Here is a 6,121-nt window from a genome sequence, read left to right on the forward strand (position 1 = left end):
TCTCCATCAGTAAACAAAGGAGATGGCCTTTTTCTTTGCTCTTGCGGCTTCCGCAGGCCTTAGAGCGCAGCTTCTCCTGGGATGCTATGCGTCCAGTCTTAAGTGTCTCCGCCGTGTATTTGGGTTTTATGACAATAACAATGTATCTTTGCTTGGTCCTACCTTGGAAATTATCCACATTAAAATGGATCTTGTCCTAATGGCCAAAAGCCCAAGTTACCGGCTTCATTCCTTCTTTGCTCTATTGTTGGATAACAGAATTTTTCCGATGTTCCAAAGTGACGATTTGGATGTCCTTTTACCTGGTTAGGCGGCTTCGACGTGCCTTGGTCGTCGACCCTTCGCTATTGCCGGATTTTCCGACTCAGTTTAATTATAATTAAAAAAAAATCTATATGAACATTGATAGAATAAAGGTTAAATTGTGTTATTAGTTCAGGCTTAATAGTAGAATTTGACCTCAAATGAACTTTTGTTTGAACTTTTGTTTTGGTTGACTGAATCAAAAACTGAAATAACAATTGACATGATTTATAATTGAAAAGAAAATCGCTGATAATAAATAAAAATCGATGGATTAACTAATTCAATAAATTATAATTTTTTATTAATTCAAATACAACTAAAATAGAACATGACTTAATTTACTTAAGTACAAACTTATGATTAAACTAGAATTACTTATTTCTATCATAAAACAAAACATACAATTTTATATAAACATGACTTAAATTTGTACACGTAAACTTATAAAACAACACGATTTAGGTTTAAATAAAAAAATTAGAACTTATCATATTTAATAATAATAATAATAATAATAATAATAATAATAATAATAATAATAAAGAATTACATTTAAACCAACGTTAACTATACCTTCCACTAATTTAATTTAATAGAAATTCTGATTTATGTAAATTACTTGCTCTATAAATATATATCTCAACTTCATTCTTCAATTACTGTTTCTTTAACCGTTATATATTTTAATTCTTTGCTTAATTCAATGATGATGAATTCATTCAAGTTTTTGTTTTCTATCTTTTGCTTCGCTTTTATCAAACAATCTTATCAGAGTCATATTGTTATTCCAAAAAGTTATAATCAATTTAATCTTACTGATGTTGTGGGACCCGAGAGCATTGCTTTCGATTGTAAAGGCGAAGGGCCATACGTTGGTGTATCATACTTAAGCATGAACAGAATTTTGGTTGGAAAGAATTTACTATTCCTTCATTAACTAGGTATTAATTCTTCATCTTCTTCTTCTTCTTCTTCTTTATCGTTTTGTTGACATAGTAGCGAACTAATTGATAGGTTTTTTTTCTTTGTTGGGTCAGGGAAAGGAGGTTATGTGACGGGTCGACAAATCCCATGCTTGAACCTATATGCGGAAGGGCTTTAGGTTTAAAATTTAACGATGCAACATGCGATCTTTATATTGCAGACGCATACTTTGGTTTGCTAATGGTTGGGCCCAAAGGGGGCGTAGCATAAGTTCTTGCCAATTGATCCGAGGGAATCCCATTTAGATTTACAAATGGGTTAGACATCGATAACAACACGGGTGTTGTTTATTTTACAGACAGCAGCATTATTTTTCAAAGGAGGTATTTCTTTTCTTTTCTTTTCTTTTATTTACTGTTGCTCTTGATACAAGTATTGTTTGTTATTTAAAACTCATGAATACTTGCATGTGTGTGTAGGTATGCGGACCTTTTATCGAGATCATCAACTGACCGAACTGGAAGGTTGCTTAGATATGATCCGCGTGCAAAAAGGGCATCTGTAATGTACAAAGGTTTAATGTTTCCGAATGGGGTGGCTTTGAGCCAAAATCGTTCTTTTCTGCTAGTGGCAGAAACTATACGAAAGAGAATATTGAAATTCAACCTTGGAGATGAAGGTGGACTAAACAATAACGAGCCAAAAGTGTTTGCCGAGTTACCTAGAGTTCCCGATAATAGTAAGATGAATGAAAAAGGGGAATTCTGGGTGGCTCTGAACACGGGAAGGCTGGGAGAAACTAGTAATGATGGGCCGGATCCTATAGGAGTCAAATACGATGGAGAAGGTTCTATTTTACAAGAATTGGACGGGAATGGAGGAACTATATTTAATTCTATTAGTGAAGTGAACGAGGTGAATCGGACATTATATATCGGTTCCGTCGTAAAATCTTACGTCGGAGTTTTAAAATTTTAAAATTTCAGTTATTTAGTTATCTATTTTAATTTTTTTTGGGGTTTAAAAAATATGCAATTTAGGTATTTATTTTAGATTTCAATTTAGTTACTTGATATACTTTGTATTGGATTTTATATGCTTTTTTTTTTTTTGTTATTCTTACCATTTGAATTTTGAAGTGAATTTCGACAATTAACAATGATTAATTTCAGTTCGTATGGCAATGGAAATCCACCCTACTCCTACTTCTGCGTCAAATTACATACCAAATTTATTTATGTTCCTTAGGCCTACAAATTTCCCAATTTTCTCTTATAGCTCCCTATACTCTTAACATATTTGGAATTCAGGTCTTATATTTTTATTTTTATGAATTTAGTTCCTTTACTTTTCATATTTCAAAATTCAAGTCTGATTGTTAACATTGTTAAATTTGTGGGTATGACATTTTGAAATGTAAAGAAATTTACCTGGTAGTAATGTAACTAAAAAACGATATTATAATTGAATCTAAATTTTAAAATATAAAAAGTAAACGGACTAAATTCTTATAAATAATTAAATTTCAAATTTAGGATGGATATAGGAATTTCCCCATAATATAACAAGTTAGGCTCAAGCCTTGAATAATAGATCTTAAGATTAGTTCATGTATTAAATAGACTTGTTTCATTTTCCCTGTAGTTTTTTTGAGCCTAATATTTTAGTCCAAACAATCGGGTAAACCTTATGGCTTAGATTAAAATTAACAATTAAAATTACATTCCAATCCATGGTTTCGGCTACCTGGGGCTTTGCTTCATAGGAAAAAAAAAATCTCAGACTTTGTTTGCTGATGTATGTATGCATGCATGCTATTGCCTCCACTGTAAAATTAATTCTTGTTGCAATAGCCATAGTGGCCTTGATATATAGTGATATACGAATAACCAAAATAATTTTTTTTTAAAAACTTATATTAATTTATTATATGAATTTTGACACAACCCTTACCTAAATTGAAATCTAAAATAAATATATTGAAGAGCAATCGAAAATTAAATAAAAACAATCGAACTACCTTCTTTAGAAAATAATGTTGTTATCTTTAAAATAAATAACTCCCATGTTAATATCAATGTCTTGTAAATCTAAATGGGATTCCTTCGAATGAATTGAGAACAACATGTGCTACGTCACCTTTGGTTCCAAACATTAGCAGACCAAAATATTCATCAGAAATATATAGATTGCATGTTGCCCTGTCAAATTGCAAATCTAAAGGCCTTCTACATATCAGTTCAAGCATGGAATTTGTTTACCCATCGCATACCTATCCTTGATCCAACAAAAAAGATCCCCAAAAATCCATCGATTATTGAATTCGACTTAACTTGTTATACCTAATCCAATAAAAAATCGGTCAATTATTGAATTATTATGTCAACAATTTGATAATAATAAAAAAAGACGATAAGTGATTGATACCTTGTTAATGAAGGAATAACAAATTCTTTCCAACCAAAAATCGGTTTATGCCATTTAAGTATTCTGCCATCAGACACATCGACGTATGGCCCTTCGCTTTTACAATCAAAGGCGACGCTCTTCCCACAACATCAGTAAAATTAATTTGATTATAATTTTTTAGAATAATAATATTACTCTAGTAAGATTTTTTGATGAAAGCGAAGTAAATGATAAAAAATGAAATCTTGAATGAATTCAACATCCCAAAAATAAGAAAAGATGTAACATTCTATACTTGACCCGATCCCCGAGCCCGAGCTACGGGATGCCACATCCGTTGCTGAAGCAACTACAATTCCATTTTCAATTCAATTCACAACCATTAATACATGCTATTAAGCTCATTATATACTTGCAGTATGTTATATAATCAAATCTTGGTTTTAAACAAGCTTATGAAAGCTCCTTCTATAAACCAAGGTTAGTTGAGGACTTAAATGTAATATTTTCAAAATTATCGGGTTGGTGTTGCGATGTTGAGGACTTAAATGTAATATTTTCAAAATTGTCGGGTTGGTGTTGCAATGTTGAGGGTATCACATCGTGACCTTGAACAAACAATGAGTCGTGACTTCAGGAGCCTAAAGTCACGACATCACCTACTGCTTTGATAGTATCCATTTGGTACCATTTCATATCAGCCTAACACAATAACCAATTGCATATTTAAACCATTTAAGCATAAGACATGCTTCAACCACTTCATATACTACCATTGATAGATCATTACTATCCAAATTGTCAATTTGACTATTCAAACTTAAAATCCAGTTCAACATATATTATTATTTGCACATTTTAACCATTTCTACTAGTTATACCAATCACATGTATGTAGTACATTAGACTCAAATTAACATTACCAACTTAGGATTTCAGAATGACCATTAGGTTACAAAATCAAATCAATCATTAGGTATATGACATATAACAAAACAAGATGGAACTATACAAACACTGCTGAGTCTAGAGTTGTGGATCGGAAGTTAAATTACTCCTCGAGTCTTTAAGACCTGCTAATACCTACACATAGAATAAAATAATCATATGCTGAGCGATAAAGCTCAATAGTACTTCCATGATTCAAGACAATATAGCATGAACATTCACGTGTTAAGAAAACTAAAGTTTCATAATCTAATTTAACTTCATATAATAAATTAATTAGAGTTATATTGGATTTTATATACTAAGTTTTTATCTTTTTTTTTTGCTATTCTTATAATTATCAATACTATTTAAATTTTTTTGGATTTTAAAAATATGCAATTTAGGTATTTATTTTAGATTTCAATTTAGTTAAAGGTTGGATTTAACTTCATATACTAAATTAATTAGAGTTTTTGTATTGGATTTTATATGCTATTTTTTTAAATTTCTGGTTATTCATACATTTGAATTTTGAAGTGGATTTCGACAATTAACAATGATTAATTTCAGTTCGTATGGCAATGGAAATCCACCCTACTCCTAATTATGCGTCAAATTACATACCAAATTTATTTATCTTCCTTAGGCCTACAAATTTCCCAATTCTCTTTTATAGCTCCCTATACTCTTATAAACAATTTTAACAGTATGAACAATTGAATCTGAATTTTAAAATATAAAAAGTAAACGGACTAAATTCTTATAAATAAAAGTAAAGAGATTAAATTTCAAATTTAGGATGGGCACAGGAACTTACCCATAATATAACAAGTCAGGCTCGAGCCTTGAATAATAGATCTTAAGATTGGTTCATGTTGTAAACAGACTTGTTTTCTATTTCCTAAATTTATTTTTTGGGGCTAATATTTTAGTTTAAACCTTCTCAAAATTGGGTCGATCTTATGGCTTAGATTAAAATTAACAATTACATATGTTTTTGTAGTTAACAATTAAAACTACATTCCAATCCATGGTTTTGGCTAGGCTGTTTGGGGCTTTGTTTTGTAGGGGAAAAAAAATCTCAAACCTTGCTTGCTGATGTATGTATGCATGGGCTTTGTTTTGTAGGGGAAAAAAAATCTCAAACCTTGCTTGCTGATGTATGCATGCATGCATGCATGCATGCTATTGCCTCCACCGTAAAATTATTTATTGTTTGATGCGTCATAAACTAACTAAAAATTTGACAACCAAGGAAAGATTTCACCTATATTTCATCTGTAATTTTTAATCTAAATTACGCAATTTCTTTACTTAGTAACTCGACCCGTAGAAATCCTTCAATTATGCTAATATCACTTTCGAGAATAAGAGCAACTGATCTAGGTTGATTAACTGAAACTTCTTTCTGATTAAAACCCCTATTATCACATTAACTCAATCTATAGATTCCCCTATTAGACTTGACTCTAATCCGGTAGCTTTACGTCTTCCTATTTCTTGGATTGCATGCAACTTCACTCAATTACGCAAGATCTACTCTTAAACAAGG

General features: G+C 31.0%; 1 pseudogene; it reads left to right on the forward strand.

Annotated features, from left to right (window-relative positions):
* Window positions 1–22: 22 nt before the first annotated feature.
* Window positions 23–2,310, forward strand: LOC108455483 (protein STRICTOSIDINE SYNTHASE-LIKE 10-like; annotated as a pseudogene).
* Window positions 2,311–6,121: the final 3,811 nt, after the last annotated feature.

The sequence above is a fragment of the Gossypium arboreum genome, chromosome 9 (genome assembly GCF_025698485.1).
Source record: "Gossypium arboreum isolate Shixiya-1 chromosome 9, ASM2569848v2, whole genome shotgun sequence".
NCBI classification, from domain to species: domain Eukaryota; kingdom Viridiplantae; phylum Streptophyta; class Magnoliopsida; order Malvales; family Malvaceae; genus Gossypium; species Gossypium arboreum.